Consider the following 17,500-nt stretch of genomic DNA (forward strand, 5'->3'; position numbering starts at 1 on the left):
AGAATGTAGAAAGTAAACATTATATAGCTCAGAGACCTAACTGTCTTTCTGTTCAGGTAAGAGACAGTTTGGTCTCTCATATATAATGTAATTTACTTCCTGAAATTTTGGCGTTTTTATGGGTTCCATTCAATATATATATTATATAGATATATATATATATATATATATATATATATATATATATATATATATACATAACATCCACATATACATATATATATATATATATCTATATATAATATATATATATATATATATATATATATATATGTGTGTGTGTGTGTGTGTTACTACTCATTAAATCAATTCCTCTCGTGGGAAGTGTTGTGTCAGTCGAGTTAATTATGAATTATTTCGAGAGAAACTTAAGCAGCAATTATCACACAACGTCATCAGATTATCTAAGCATATAACAAATAATGAGTAATTAAGTTAATTAAGACGATACAATACAATAATGAGCAACTGAAGACGGATATACCGTCAAAATAGACAAACACACACGATCTGTCCATATTTAAAAATACCATCTTTCCTTTCATGCTTCTCTCTCTCTCTCTCTCTCTCTCTCTCTCTCTCTCTCTCTCTCCCTTCCACGCGAGGCTTTAAAACCCATGTAATGAGATCAGGTGCTTTTATACTTTTATTTTTTTACTTCTTTTTTACTTTATTTTTCGTATTTTCTCCTCCCCAGTTTCTGAATGATTCAGAAGCTCCCAAGGCCAGGCTCTTTGTGGAAGCTTCATAAATCACCCGGAGCTTTTTGACCGAGGACTCATCAGGAATCAGTTCTCTCCCTCTCTCGCTCCTCTCCTCTCTTCTCTCTCTCTCTCTCTCCTCTCTCTCTATCTCTCTCTCTCTCTCTTCTCTCTCTCTCTCTCTCTCTCTCTTCTCTCAACTACTCAAGTTGTGCGTGATAAGGATCCCGTTATTATCTGGGATTCGAGGTCAGAGTCTCCTCAATTTGTAAATCTCTCTCTCTCTCTCTCTCTCTCTCTCTCTCTCTCTCTCAACTCTCTCTCTCGTATATATATATATATATATATATATATATATATATATATATATATATATATATATATATATATATATGTATATATATATATATATATATATATATATATATATATATATGTATATACATATATATATATATATATAGATATATATATATATATATATATACTATATATATATATATATATATATATATATCATAAGAGGTACACAAATTTGTTCCATAATCATCCCTGTCTTCACGTCAGAATTCTTCGAATAAGTATATTATTCTCTCTCTCTCTCTCTCACTCTACTCTCCTCAATCTCTCTCATCTACTCCTCTCTCTCTCTCTCTCTCTTTACTCCCAGGCATCACTATGAAATAATCATTTAAACCTCATGTTCTTAAAACTAATAGCTCATGTAACAGCGAGGGATGCCCTCTCTCTTTCTCTCTCTCTCTCTCCTTACTCCCAGGCATGATTATGAAATAATCATTTAAACACCATCATCTTAAAACTATTATCTCATGAAACAGCGAGGGATCCTCTCTCTCTCTCTCTCTCTCTCTCTCTCTCTCTCTCTCTCTCTCTCTCTCTCTCTCCTGGGTAGTATGTGAGAATAATACATTTTTTTTTTCATTCTTTTCCAGGAGCGCGCAGTCGCAGTATGAGAACAGGAGCAAGTCATCTGAGAAGACATAACATTGCCAGACTGTGTACGAATCATGGGTAAGGTTTTGCGGTAATACCTGGATTTAGTTCGATAATAAAGTCAAATTTAACGTGAATGTTGTGGTAGATTGAGTAGAGTAAATTCTATACCAAGTGTCTGTCATTAGTTACGAGATTTCGAAATGCTGATCTGACAAGATATCGAAATGCTGATCTGACAAGATATCGAAATGCTGATCTGATAAGATTTCGAAATGCTGATCTGACAAGATGTCGAAATGCTGATCTGACAAGATTTCGAAATGCTGATCTAACAAGATATCGAAATGCTGATCGATAAAGATCGAAATTGCTGATCTTTAAAAAGATCGAAATTTCGAAATGATCTAACAAGATTTCAGAAATGCTGATCTAACAAGATTTCGAAATGCTGATCTGCCAAATTTCGAAATGCTGATTTAAACGATAATGCTACACTCGTTGTTATTAACTTGTTGAAAGTTTGAGTATGTAATTACGTCCCTAATTATTGTAAATAAATATAAAAAAAAGACTTAGCTTTCACCCATTAATAATTCCAGTGATTGAAAATGAAACCCACAAAATTACTGTGTATAACGTGTTTACTTATAAGTATTTATAAGTAAACACGTTATATACAGTAATTTTGTGGGTTTCTTTTTCAATCTTCAGAAGAAAACCGAGATAAGTTTTTGTTTGGAATTTCAATGATGTTAAAGTTTTTGTTTGGAATTTCAATGATGTTAAAGTTTTTGTTTGGAATTTCAATGATGTTAACCTAAAGGGAGATAAAAAAACTTCGTATGATTATTTGTGACACTAATTTGTACGTGATGTATTTGGTGTTCCATATTCTGTACAACATCACTGTTCACTTCGATCCTGTCCTGTACAAATTAACAGCAACCTCGATAATTTTGGTTAATGATGTGTTAATGATGTGGAAGGTTCAAGAGCATGAATGGATGAGAGTGACGACAAATGTGCAGATTTAGAAGTGGAGCTTTGATTTAGAAAGCATTAGTATTGATTTGAACTGAACATAGAATTTAGGCCAAATGCCAGGCACTGGGACCAATGAGGTCATTCACCGCCGGAACGGAAATTGACAGTTAAAACCTTCTGAAAGGCATAACAGGAGGAAAACTACGCCGTTGCACTATGAATCAATTCTTAGGAGAGGGCGGACAGTAAGGTGGCAGAAAGAGAATATGAAAGGAGGTACAGTAAAAGGAATGAAAGGAGTCGTAAAGAGAAAATATTAAGGCTCATTCTATCAAATAACTCTCACTTATATCTCCATGTGATGTTTCAAAACTGCCGATAAAGAAAAACGTTCCAAAGCTACGGGGAAAAAAGCGTTTAAAGGCTGCCAAACAACTTTCAAAACCGCAGAAAAGGAGTTTCAAACAGCCGAATAAACGGCTAGAATCCGCCGAAAAACGTTTAAGAACTGCTAAAAGCTTTTAAAAACGGTCGAAAAACGTTTAAAATCTGCCGAAAAGCTTTTAAAATTGGCCAGAAGCTCTTAAAAATAGCCAAAAAAACGTTTAACATCTGTTAAGAGAACATTGAAATATGTAGAAAAAACGTTTAAAAAATGCCAAGAGTTGTTTAAAAACGGCCGAAAAACGTTCGAAATCTGCCGCAAAGCTTTAAAAATGGCCAGATGTCAAAAACAGCCAAAACACGTTTAAACTCTGTACAAAAAAAATATTAAAATCTGTCTAAAAATACGTTTAAAAGCTACCGAAATTTTTTTTAAATGGCCGAACAACGTTTAAAATCTGCCGAAATCTTTTATAATCCTCCGAAAAACGTTTAAAAAACTGCCGTAAAAACTTTTAAAATCTCCCGAAAAAAAACGTTCAAAAACTGCCGTAAAAACGTTTCAAACCCCCGGAAATAAAATGTTTGAACACTGTCAAAAACAAACGTAAAAAAAAAGGCAACGTTGATATTCGCGTGCAGACACTTTCCATATCACAGCGTAGCCTGAAGGTGGGTATCGGAAACGCTGGCGATGAATCAATGGGCTTTTGAATACACCAGAGAGAGAGAGAGAGAGAGAGAGAGAGACGCTGGACGGAAATGCCAGAGTTAATTAAAAGCAAGCACAGTCTCATGAAGTTTTGCTGGCGAAAGAAAAAGAAAATAAAAAAAAATGTAATTTAAGAATAGGACGTAAATATTCCGAGAGGGGAAAATGAGGCTGAAACGGAAATGTACTGAAATTAGGACCAGAGGAAAATTCAGATTATTTTTGGAAATGCTATGAATCTTACTGATGGGCAGTAGACACACGAAACACACACACACTCTACATATATAGATATATATAATATATAAATATTATATAATAATATATATATATATATATAATATATATATTATATACATACATATATATATATATATATTATCATATATATATATATATATATATATATATATATACATATATATATTATACCCATATATACATGAATGTGTGTGTGTACGTACATCAATGCAAACGATTGTCTAAATAATTATTGATAAGTATGTAAAAAAAAATATATATATATGTATATATATACAATGGTTCACTCGCTTCTCACAGAACTGTCACCAAAACCATAGTCAATAATCTCCCTACAATGACGCCATTTTATACTCAAAATAAAAGCATAGTACAAAGCTGGAACCAGTCCATATTGGGTCGCTCTATCCACACCCGATTTTGAACCTGGGTTCCCTTAATGGCAAGACAACAGAGAGAGAGAGAGAGAGAGAGAGAGTCCCAACAAAGCTGTAGTTATTGGTTTATGAAGTACTGGTTCCCAATCACTTCCACGGGTCAGACGAACGGATGAAATGTATTTGTGAGGGGGAGGAGGGTGTAAGTTTGGTGGGGTATGGGGAGGGGAGGTGAGCGCAGTATTACCAGATCAAAGGAGACGACGCCTCGATCAATGTTGCCAGATCACGAAACTTCGCACTGAAGTTTAGGTCTAATGAAAAGACGGTTCTCGTGAAAGCGGCAATGGGAGAAACCTTTTGAAGAAAATCAGATGAATTTGAAAGGAAAATTACCGGTCTTTTCGACGATATTTTATTGTGAGAATAGAAAGCAGCCTTTGCGAAGAAGGGAATAACGAAAGACAATCTGTAGTAAGGAAATAAAAAATATATATTATAAGGCCGAGCTGTGCAAGATTGAACAACATTAATTCGACTTGCAAAGGAGCCTTTGAGAAATGTACCCAGATTAATACGAGAAGTCTAGTCCACTGAAGATAAGTTCATATTTGAGTAAAAACTAAAAATATTCCTATTTAGTGATTGTTATAACAGCCAAACAGGATTAGTGATACTTGAAAGAATAAACGTTTATAAAATTATTTCAGTGGTGCCGTCATCTACAGAGGTCTTCGAAAAATGAGAAAGTCAAGTTACAAAAATAATCAAACTGTGATCTTATATAATTCTATAATAAGACAAAAATTATTCCTATTTAGTGACTGTTATAACAGACAAACCAGGATTAGTGATACTTGAAAGAATAAATTATTATAAGATTATTTAAGTGTTGTGGTCATCTACAGAGGTTTTCCAAAAAAGAAAAAAGTCAAGTTACAAAAATAATCAAACTGTGACCTTATATAATTCTCTAACATATTTCCACCAAGCTCCTGATACTACCTGATTGTATTAACCAAAGAGTATCATTATGGCCTATTGGCCCCAAGAGCAAAAATGCAACAAAGTTGTTAAAACTCCAATTTGACATCTGAAATTGATTCCTCTGCTAATGGCAACATGCAGATTTGTCTCAACCCGTTCATAACTGGCTTGGGCTAAGTCTTCATGGCAGTTTTATGGCCGCCATTGGCAACGCACTCTGAATTTTATAGCTCCATTCATTACGGTCGTTCATTTTAGTAGCTTTTAGCATGAAACTCCTTAGCCGGCTCACTACCGTTGTATATCATTTTGAAGGTTCGTCTGGCGCTGGTTTTATGGTCATTGCGTGTGAGGTAATCATAGCGTTACACGTCTGCACAGTTCCTAGGAAGGAGATATTGATTTCTGAGAGGCTAAAAAGTTTTGTCACCAAAACAACGACACCAACACTTCGTTGTCCATCTTTGGACTCGTCAAGTACTACAGTTTTCAACGCAAGAACAGACGCCATAGATAAGAACTATTTTTAGTTTTATGTAAAAGAAAACTATTGTGCCCTCAGATCTAAAAATCTACTGAAGCTAGAGGGCGGCAAATTGGTATTTTGATCATCCACCCTTCAAATTATTAAACATACCAATTTACAATCATCTATCCTCAGTAGTTGTAGACAAAATGAAGAACAGGCGATAAAAAGAAGACAAAATGAAGAATAACCTATATAATGAACACGATATACACAATAACCCAGAACATAAAGGCAATGAAGAATAATCCGTAAAATAAAGAATAGTCCTTAATTTGACGGCAGGATAAAGAATAACCCACGAAGTGAAGACGTAAAATGAAGACTGTCCCATAACATGAAGACAGAATGAAGACTGTCCCATAAAATGAAGACAGAATGAAGACTGTCCCATAACATGAAGACAAAATGAAGAATAATCCTCAATATGAATAGGTATATCATTAATAAATAATAAAATAAAGACAAGAAGAAAAACAACCCAAGAATTACAACTGAACTGTAAATAAGAAATAAATAAATAAATAAAAGAGAAGCAGAGGTTCGCTGGAAAAGCACAAAACAGATTCCATTGGCCAAAAAGCCTGGCAAGTTGGACCGTTAAAATTTCAGCTTGGTCTGGGGTCACGAAATATTGATCACTTCCCAGCTGAACCGTCGGTGCATTATTGTTTTCTCTTTTTCATTCTACTTTTTTTTGTTTTAGCTTAAAGGTCATGGGACCTTTTTCTTTGGCTGGGAAAGTCGCCCTAACGTGTACCTCTCGAAGTTGTGGTTTGCTGTTACATTCTGTATTAATTTTCTTTTTATTTAGATAGTTAAATAATATTTGAAGGACTCATCTACAATAAAAAAAAAATAACTAGGTTATTTTCATTGCCATTTTGTTGGATATTTAAATAGCTATTCATTATTGTACTAAAAGACTCTGTTTAAGTTTAAAGAAACTATCTATACTAAAAAAAAGTATCTAGGTTACTTTCAATGTCATTTCTTTATTTAAATATCCATTCATTCCTGTATGTTAAGACTCTGTTCAAGTTTAAAAGAATTCTCTACAATAAAAAAAGTAACTCTTTCCCCTCCTAACACCCCCTCTACTCTCTCTCTCTCTCTACTCTCGTCTCTCTCCTTCTTCTCTCTCTCTCTCTCTCTCTCATTCCTCTCTCTCTCTCTCTCCCTTTCCTGCTTAGACAGTTGCTTCAATTACACTGCCCAGCATTTTTTACATTTTATATTTCACCCTTTCTCACCTCTCATTCCTATCAGGGCTGAACTTGAACTTAAATGGCATCAAAGTGTCACTATTATCTCTGCGACCTCGAAAACTATGCATTAGAGTGTAATATTTGCCTTTTCGGTTATTTTTACACAACCCAGTTTGGTGCCAGTGATGTTTAGGCCCACCCCCCCCCCCCTCCCAGAATTCTTTCCCATTCCCCCCCTCCCCAGTATTCTTTCCCAGACAGTAAGTCATATGTATACCAATTTGTTTGGGTGAAATTATGCTGGAACATACACACACACACAGTACATTAATATTGCCCTTTTTATATAGATATATATATATAAGATATATAATATATATATTATATAGATTCAGTTAATCTAACTAGTTATTAACAATTAGTATCCTGCTTGTTCAATACTTCCCTTTTATTGCCTATTTCTAAATTGTTCGACTGTTATTAGTACATATTCACGAATTTCGGTCGGTCACTCCCGCACATTTGATCACGAATGGCCGAACTAAAAAAAATCCATTAACCGGACGGATATTGGAACCGAACCTTTTAATCACGACCATAACAATGAGGTCTCTCACCCGCTAAATAACAACAACGCAGAGCCATAACACATCTCCCGGGGGCGGTCGCTTCGACGCCGTAAAAAAAAAAAAAAAAAAAAAAAACTCCAATAATTCGTGATCATTCGTAACTAAAACGGCAGGTTTCGGTGTCATAACACCGGTGGCGGGAGAGCGATTCAATGCCGTGTTCATTCGCCGTATTCGCGGGATTGCGCTTTCATTCGCGGTTTTGGCGCTGGGGAATTTTGATATGAAGCGCTGGGAACTGTGGGGTCATTCAGCGCTGAAAGGAATTGTTAGACGACAGGTTTTGAAAATGTAACAGAAGGAAAACCTCCCATTTGTGCTATGAAACAATTATTGTTAGGAGATGAATTGAATTAAAATGAACATAGAACTTAGGCCAAAGGTCACTATAGTAGATTCACATCAACGGCGCTGTTGATAAGCCAATCACAGGGCTGGAAACTCTCAGTCTCTCGAGAGAGTTCACATAGGCAGGACGTATGTTCCACCTCTCCTGAGGGATACTTTTGAAAGACGTATATCCCCAGGAGAGGTTGAACATAGATCCTACCTATGTGAATTCTCTCGAGAGACTGGGAGTTTCAAGCCCTGTGATTGGCTTATCAACAGCCAATCAGGAACGTCGTAAGGGACTGGCCTAGTCGTCAAATGCGCGGTTGATGTGAATCTACTATGGGACCTATGAGGTCATTCAGCGCTGAAACCGAAAATGACAGTGTGAAAGGGTTGACAGGTGTAACAGGAGGAAAACCTCAAAGCAGTTGCACTATGATTGTTAGAAGAGGGTGGAAAGTAAGATGGAAGAAAGAGAATATGAAAAGAGGTACAGTAAAAGGAGATGGTTGAGGAAAGTATGATGGTAGAAAGTTAGGGAATGAAGGGACGCTGCAAACAACCACCTTGGGGAAATGCCTACAGTGCACCCAAGATTTTAGCGTAATGCCCTGGACGGTTGGTTGAGCGTTGGAATACGCCAGTGGAATGAAAGTCCAAAGTACGCCGTTCTTTTATTTTTCATTTCCTTTATTTTATTTTACTTTATTTTATTTCATTTCATTTCATTTGCGTGCAAATTCAGCACCTGAATTGAAAAGAAACCGTATTCTTTTATTATTTCGTAACCGGCTGGGTCTCTCAATTAGGAATGTTTTCTGCGTATATCAATATTTCAGCAAGTCATTCAGCTCTCATACGCTTCATTTTTATTTCGTGCCGTAATCAAATTCGTTTAATAGGCTCTACTCAAAGTTTATCTCTAAAACAAAAGAGAGCCAGAAAACACTCACAAAAATCTTTATGTCAATATTTTCAAGTGTGACTAGCAGTTTTTGTCCTGCTAAGGCAAATAATTTCTCGTTTGTTTTTTGCGTAAGAAAATCAATTTCACAGAAGTTAGCATCTTATCGTCGTGGTTTGGGCTGCTCTATGAGCAAGAGCCCGTGCTGGCATAAAGCCAGCTTAATCTCAAACAACATAGGAACAGATATTTGGATTTTATCACATAGTTTATAAAGTAATTTCTCGTTTGTTTATTTGCTTAAGAAAATTATTTTCAAAGAAAGTTAACACCTTATTGCCATACATAGAAACAATATGGAATTTATCACAGAGTTTATAAAGTAATTTACCGTTTGTTTATTTGCTTAAGTCAATCATTTTCACAGAAGTTAGCATCTTATCGTCGTACACAGAAACAGATATATGGATTTTATCATATAGTTAATCGTCATAAAGCAATATGTCAAAAGACCACCTGTAACAGGAAACAGAAATCAAATGGATGACATAAATTACTATTGAATATTTTTTTATTGCTATTTTTTCATTTTTTCAGATGACAATTTTCTAGTGAAAATTTGTTATTGTTATTTTTTATTTTTTCGGATGACAATTTTCTAGTGAATATTTTTTATCATTTTTTTTTTCGAAGACATAAGATACTAATGAATATTTTTTTATTATTTTTTTTCTATTATTTCGGATGAAATTACTAGTGAATATTTTTTATTATTTTTTTTCGGATGACATAAATTACTAGTGAATATTTTTAATTTTTATCTTTTAATTTTTTCGGATGGCATACATTTCTAGCGAATATTTTTTATTGTTATCTTTTAATTTTTTCGGATGACATACATTTATATTAAATATTTTTTATTGTTATCTTTTAATTATTTGTTTTAACTTTTTCGAATGTCCTTTCCACACCGTCAATAATTCTCATTAGCTGTCTCCCCCTCGTCCCAAAATCACGGGTCAACGTCGACAGTCAGCTTTAAACGAAACGCGCTGGTCAATCTTGCTGATCGAGGGGTGCAATTTAGAGAGAGAGGGGGGGGGGCTGGGGTAGGGGCCTAGGGGGGGAAAGGGAGGGAGGGAACGGATCAGATGAAGTATCTGAAGGCGATTACCTCGTCAAGGGCCTCCCGAATTTTAGCAAGGACGTTGCAATAGCTTCTGACGTGAAGCTGATCAGTGAGGTTTGATATTATTCCCTATCTCTCTCTGCTCTCTCTGTCTCTGTCTCTGTCTCTCTCTCTCTCTCCACCTAGGCCACAAACATACAAACATATATATATATATATATATATATATATATATATATATATATATATATATATATATATATATATATATTGTATGTGTGTGTGTGTGTGTGTGTGTGTGTGTGTGTGTGTGTATGCATATGTAATGTTATATTATATATAATTATATATATATATATATTATATATATACATATATATTTAAAAAAATATATATATTACATATATTTAAAAATATCATAGTATATATACATATATATAAATATATATATATCATATATTATATATATATATATATATATATATATATATATATATATATATATATATATATATATATATATGTATACACGACGTCCACAACAGATTCCTAAAAGTTGTCAAAACTGATTTAGTAAAAAACGATCCAACTGGAGCCGCCTGAAATGAGTTTGTTTCATAACCCCGTTATGACGAACTCGACAAACAACTGAAAAAAAAAACAAGAAAAAAAATAGTTTCGAGTTTTTAATTGGAAAAGCAACGGAACTATTCTGAAGTTGATTAAAAGGAAAACTTATCCAATTAAATCGAGGTATTTTCCCCCATTAACTCTTACCTCGCTAATTGATCGAGGAGATGAAGCGACTGTAATATAATATATTATATATATATAATATATATATATATATATATATATATATATATATATATATATATATATATATATATATATATATATATCAAGTGTTCAAGTGTTCGATTCAGCTCCGGTCCGGTGGCTGGAATTGATGCTAGTTGCTGTGCTTGCATAGACATTCGTAAAGCTGTCATTTTGAGAGGAACGCAGACATTATATATATATATATATATATATATATATATATATATATATATATATATATATATATATATATTTATATATATATAGTGTGTGTGTGTGTGTATGTATGTATGTATGTATGTACATATTTATACTATATATATATATATATATATATATATATATATTCTATCCAATGAAAACATTTTAATTCTGAACTTTGGAAAAGAATACAAGTAATTGTCCATCCCCGCCAAGACTCGAAGCTGGATCGGGAAGAACAACAACAGTCCAATGCTGACCCACTAACTAACTCTCTCTCTCTCTCTCTCTCTCTCTCTCTCTCTCTCTCTCTCTCTCTCTCTCTCAAACCACCTGCTCATTTCAATGAGGATCAAAAGATTTAATCTGCGATCTCTCGAAATCTTAAGCCGAAGTCAAAGACCACAAAAACGAACGCGGAAAGTGACACGAGACGAGAAACAACAGCGAAACAACGCCAGACCCAAGGCAGGGCATGAATTATGCATTAGTCTGGCGTTGTTTTGGTAAGATAATCGTGTTGTTTACCTTCTGCGCCGCGGGCTCAGGGGATATTGACGTTGTCATTACGACAGGTTGCGTCAGAATTCCATAAATTAAAGCAAGGGGATCTTTTAATTAATTGCTGATACATTATTCAGATTATTTGTTTATGAATAGAAATGTATTAGTAGATTGTATTAAAATATTGTACTTCCCGATTGTATTAAAAACGCTTGAAAATTATATTAAAACTCTACTAGCGCATTGTATTAAAAATTTGTTTGTGGATTATATTAAAACTGTACTAGTAGATATTAAAAATGTCTTCGCATATTATATTAAAATTGTACAAAAAGACTATTACAAATGTGTTTGAAGTTTATATCAAAATAGTATTGGTAGATTATATTAAAAATGTGTCCGTAGATTACACTAAAATTTTACTGGTAGATTATATTAAAAATGTTTGCATATTATAAGAAAACTGTATCACTGGATTGCGTTAAAAATTAGTTTGAAGGTTATATCAAATTTCTACTAGTAGACTATATTAAAAATGTGTTTGTAGATTACACTCAAATTTTACCGGTAGATTACATTAAAAATTAGTTTGAAGGTTATATTAAATTTCTACTAGTAGATTATATTAAACATGTGATCGTAGACAATATTAAAATTTATCTAGTAGACGAAATTCAAAAATAATAATACTTGTTAATCTGTAGAGATTACAATAGATATCGATAAATTTTGCAATTCCCGAGTTCCTGTGTCACGGAACAATTAATTATTCTTCTATAAACCCCATCCAAGGACAGTTTTTAATTTCCTCTCAATAATACTTAGTAGACAACGTGAACTAACTCACTATAAATAAAAATAGGGAGGAATACACAAGATTTAGGAGAGGGTGGATAGCAAGCTGGAAGAGATAATACGAATGGAGTTGCAGTAAAACCAATGAAAGGGTGTTGCAGGTATGGGCCGAAGGAGGCTGCAAAGAATCCTAAGAAAGCTTACAGTGCACCCCGTGAGGTGCACTGACGGCACACTCCCCCCCCCCCCCCCCCCCCCCCCCCCCCCACAAAACCCCAACCCCTACGGGAATGAGAATGGATCCAGTGGTTCATAAGTTTTATTAGCTCCATGGAATCACGACCGACAGAGAGAGAGAGAGAGAGAGAGAGAGAGAGAGAGAGAGAGAGAGTTAGAAAGAGAGGAGTATCTAGACGCGGAGAGAGAGAGTTAGAAAGAGAGGAATATCTAGAGAGGGAGAGAGAGAGAGAGAGAGAAAGGGGTAGCTTTAGAAAGAGAGAAAAGAGTATCTAAAGAGAGAGAGAATGAGAGAGAGAGAAAAAAAAGTGGGGTAGCTTTAGAAAGAAAGAGAAAGGAATATCTAGAGAGAGAGAGAGAGAGAGAGAGAGAGAGAGAGAGAGAAAGAAAGAGAAAGGAAAGGTAGCTATAGAAAGAAGGAGAGAAAGGAGTACCTAAGAGAGAGGAGGAGAGAGAGCGAGAGAGAGAGAGAGAGAGGTAGCTATAGAAAGAAAGAGAGAAAGGAGTACCTAGAGAGAGAGAGAGAGAGAGAGAGAGAGAGAGAGAGAGAGAGAGAGTTGTTATTCGCTGCGGGGAACCAATCAAGCAATATTGAAATTGTTAAGCCCAAACCAGGACAGTGGAATTTCATAGAGGCTTCACTTTGGGCCTGATCAGAGTCCAGTTGGTGCAATAACTATACTTTGGGCAGCGTTCCGGAGTTTAATAGGCTTCCGCTCGCTCGCTTCATGAAACAGGCTGTTGTTTTAGACGGATGATGATGAAATTGTTTGGTTTGTTTGTTTGTATGGTGTTTTTACGTCCTATGGAACCAGTGGTTATTCAGCAACGGGACCAACGGCTTTACGTGACTTCCAACCCACGTCGAGATTGTTTGGAATAAAAAAAAAATGAACGCGTAAAAAAATGCGCCGAAATTTCTTCCTTCAGCGTAATCGAGTTTTCTGTACAGCTGCTATATCGAATATTCAACGCCGCCGAAAATAGATTTATCTTTCGGTAGTCTCGGTATAATGCTGAAACTAATTTTAACCTTAAATAGAATAAAATCTACCGAGGCTAGAGGGCTGCAATTTGGTATGTTTGATTATTGGTGGGTGGATGATCAACATACCAATTTGCAGCCCTCTAGCCTCAGTGGTTTTTAAGATCTGAGGGTGGACAGAAAACAAGTGCGTACGGACAGACAAAGCCGGCACAAGTTTTCTTTTACAGAAAACTATAGAACGAGTGTACGAAGGCACACAATGAATCTAGATCGTTAGTAATCAAAATAATTGCCAATTATCTACTGTGTTGCTTTCGCTCGTGAGATCTGACAAATGGATTTTCCCAGGAAGAAATGAACCTGAAATCATTTTCAACTCGGTAAAAGCGATGATACTTTCATTAGTTATATTTTAATATTTAATTTCCCAGGGGTATTTTTTGGATTGGCAAACGTGTGAAATTTGGATTTTCCCAGGAAGAAATGAACCTCAAATCATTTTCAACCTAGTAAAAGCGATGATTGATTCATTATAGTAATTTTTGTAATATATTTAATTACCCATGGTTATTTTTTGGTTTAACAAACGCGTGAAATTTTTATATAAATACAATCGAATATCTAATCATGAGGACCTTATTATCCCTGAAGATTCCATCATATGGGAAAGTGATAGCAGAAGAACAGGGTTGTTTTTTTTTTTGGTCAAAAAATTAAAGATAAATTTTTTAGCTAAAAAATAAAATTATTTTTTCCTTAAAAATTAAAATGGTTAATTTTGTCCTCAAAATAAAGATTAAAGTTTCTCCCCCAAAAAGTTAACATATATCTTTTCGGTAATAAATAAAGATTATTTTTCCCTAAAACACTAAAAAGGATTAATTTTGGCATAAAAATAAAGATTACAGTTTTTCCCTAAAAAATAAACAATTTTTTTAGCTAAAAGAAGATTAATTTTTCCTTAACAAATAAATCAAGATTAAATTTTTCCATTAACATAAAGATTAATTAGTTCTCTCTCTTAAAAATAAGGAAGATTAATTTTTCCATAAATAAGAGGATTAATTTTTTCCCTTAAAAATAAAGCTGATTAATTTTTTCCTTAAAAAAATAAAGATTAAATTTTTTCCTTTAAAATATAAACATCATTTTTCCCTTGAAAAATAAGGATTAACTTTTTCCTTTAAAAAATAAAGATTAAATATTTCCCTTAAAAATTTATTAAATTTTCTCCCTTAAAACAAGAATAAATTTTTTCCCGTGAAAATAAAGATTAAATTTTTCCCTTAAAAAATTAAGATGAATTTTTCCCTTAAAAAATAAAGATTAAATTCTTTCTCTTAAAAGAAAGATAAAATTTTTCCCTTAAAAAATTTAAGATTAATTTTTCCCCTTAAAAAATAAAAATTAATTTTCCCCATAAACCTAAGGATTAATTCTTCCCCTTAAACAAAACATTTTTCACCTTGAAAAACAAAGATTAAATTTTTCCCCTTAAAAAAATAAAGCAAAAGAGAAGATGAAATTCATCTCTGGAGACACGTGTGTGCCGAGTTCTCGATTAATTCTTCTTCGCACCTACAAAAGTCTTTTCGAAATCGGCCGAAGGTCGAGTTGGAAAATATCAAAGAGAGAGAGGATCAGTGACTTATTTTTTTTAATGGTCTTACACGTGTTTAGAGTTTGGAGGAAATATCATGGATTTTTTTTTTTTTTTTTTGTAGGGGGGGGGGAGAGAGGGATATGTGTGTGTCCTTGTGAGTTCGTGTAAGGAATTTGCATGGAAATGTTTGATAAGATTGTTTGTTATTAGACTGAGTATACTCATGCATACACATATGTATATGTATATACATTTATATGAATATCTATCTATATATAAACATATATATATATATATATATATATATATATATATATATATATATATATATATATATATATACTGTCTTGACTGTCCCATTTATCCAGGAATTACTGTGGTGATTGCCCCATGTGTCCGGGTATTACTGTGGTGAATGTCCCATTTATCCAGGTATTACTATGGTGACTGTCCCATTTATCCAGGGATTACTATGGTGACTGTCCCATTTATCCAGGTGTTACTATGGTGACTGTCCCATTTATCCAGCTATTACTATGGTGATTGTCCCATTTATTCAGGTATTACTATGGTGACTGTCCCATTTATCCAGGGATTACTGTGGTGACTGTCCCATTTAACCAGGCATTACTGTACTGTTTGCCCCTATTACCCAAGGAAAAATGTACTGACTGTACCATTTATCCAGGCATTACTGTGGTGACTGACCATTTTATCCAGGTATTGCTGTACTGTCCGTCCCTGCTATCCAAAGATTACTGTACTGACTGTCCCTTTTATTAAGGTATTAGTGTACTGACTGTCCCTTTTACCCAGGTATCACTGTAGGTGAATGTCTAAACCTTGGTACAGAATTATTAACGACAGGAAAGGAAAGCACTGTCAATAATATATTACTATGGTTTCGAGTGGTTGTAAGACAAAATACCGATGGACATAATGTCGACGGACATAATGTCGACGGATATAATGTCGATGGACAAAATGTCAACGGACAAAATGGCGACATTTGTACAAGTAGGACAAAATGTCGACGACGACTTTTATTTCGTTATTTATTCTTCTTACTCTTTCATTCATTCATAATAATACAGGTCAAAATGATAGTTCCGAAATAAACAAACTTATCAGTCAATCGTATTTTAATGAATCACAAGATGGCTCAATTGCAGAGCTATATTTTTTTTATTAAAATAAATATAATCAATAAAAAAGTGTTACAAAAGATATAATGAATACAAAATTTATCTATCAAAAACAACATAATTCTAAAAAGTGTTACAAATTATGAGCTACTGCTCTTCAAAACTGGATCCCTTGATCTGCATTAAAGTTTGTGACCAGGTTCTTCAGTCTTTCGTTGATTCTAACATATTTTAGATTCTCCCCTCCAATTCCTCTCCCATTTCTTAGTTGTGCTAACAACATTTCTGTATTTGCTTGTTCTTTTTTCAGTTTGCTAACCAGTTTTACTAAAGATGCATGCTTAATCACCATTCTTCTATTGAAAGCATTATGCCACCCTTCAAGTGCATTATTCGTGCGTGGCAAGTCATCTGCGACACGACTATCAACTGACCATAGCTGGATATCATAGCAGGGTTTACGTCGTCGTCCACCTTGAACTACACCTAACCAGGTCACTTCAAAATACGCCAGAAATTCGTCGAGAGCACATTCTATTTCTTCATTTAAGGAACCAAAGAAGCTAAAAAAAAATTAAAAAAAAAAGAAAAAAAACATACGCATTCAGAAGGAACAAATGACAATGCTTGAAACTGCTTTATGATGAATGCATTGCTGGTTTCAGTATACAAGGATTGTAAACCCAATGACTGGATTTTGCGCCACAGACATTGACCGAAATGGAAAAAACATCCATAAACGATAGTATCTGGAAATATCTTCCTTATACTGCTAATAGCGGCTTTTTCGAAATCAACACTGATAGAGGTTGGGTTCAAATTGCGGTCTCTCAAAAAATTAAAAACGAACTCGTAAGTTTGCTCATCCTTTTTTATTGTAAAGCAATACACCATTGGTAGTGTTTTGTTATTTGTTACAAGGGCATGAATAGTATGCAACTGGTTCCCAACAGGGAGAGAATCAAATGTCCCATCGCAAAGCCACCTTGAATAGGTTTCTAACATTCTTAGATTGTTAGACGTTGAGTAAATGCTTATGTCCTCACTATCATTCTTCGTCGAGACAAGACAACTACCGGTACTGGAATATGTAAACAAATATATAAAAAAAAA

The 17,500-nt window shown here is 34.2% G+C and overlaps 1 protein-coding gene across 1 annotated transcript in view; it reads left to right on the forward strand.

The window, feature by feature from the left end:
- Positions 1-17,500, forward strand: part of LOC135199973 (uncharacterized) — a 58,504-nt gene that overhangs the window by 36,156 nt on the left and 4,848 nt on the right. The window contains exon 2 of the mRNA XM_064228165.1: positions 1,655-1,733. The gene's annotated coding sequence lies outside the window, so the exon portion shown is untranslated. The remainder of the gene's footprint in view (positions 1-1,654; positions 1,734-17,500) is intronic.

Source organism: Macrobrachium nipponense, chromosome 23, assembly GCF_015104395.2.
Source record: "Macrobrachium nipponense isolate FS-2020 chromosome 23, ASM1510439v2, whole genome shotgun sequence".
NCBI lineage: Eukaryota > Metazoa > Arthropoda > Malacostraca > Decapoda > Palaemonidae > Macrobrachium > Macrobrachium nipponense.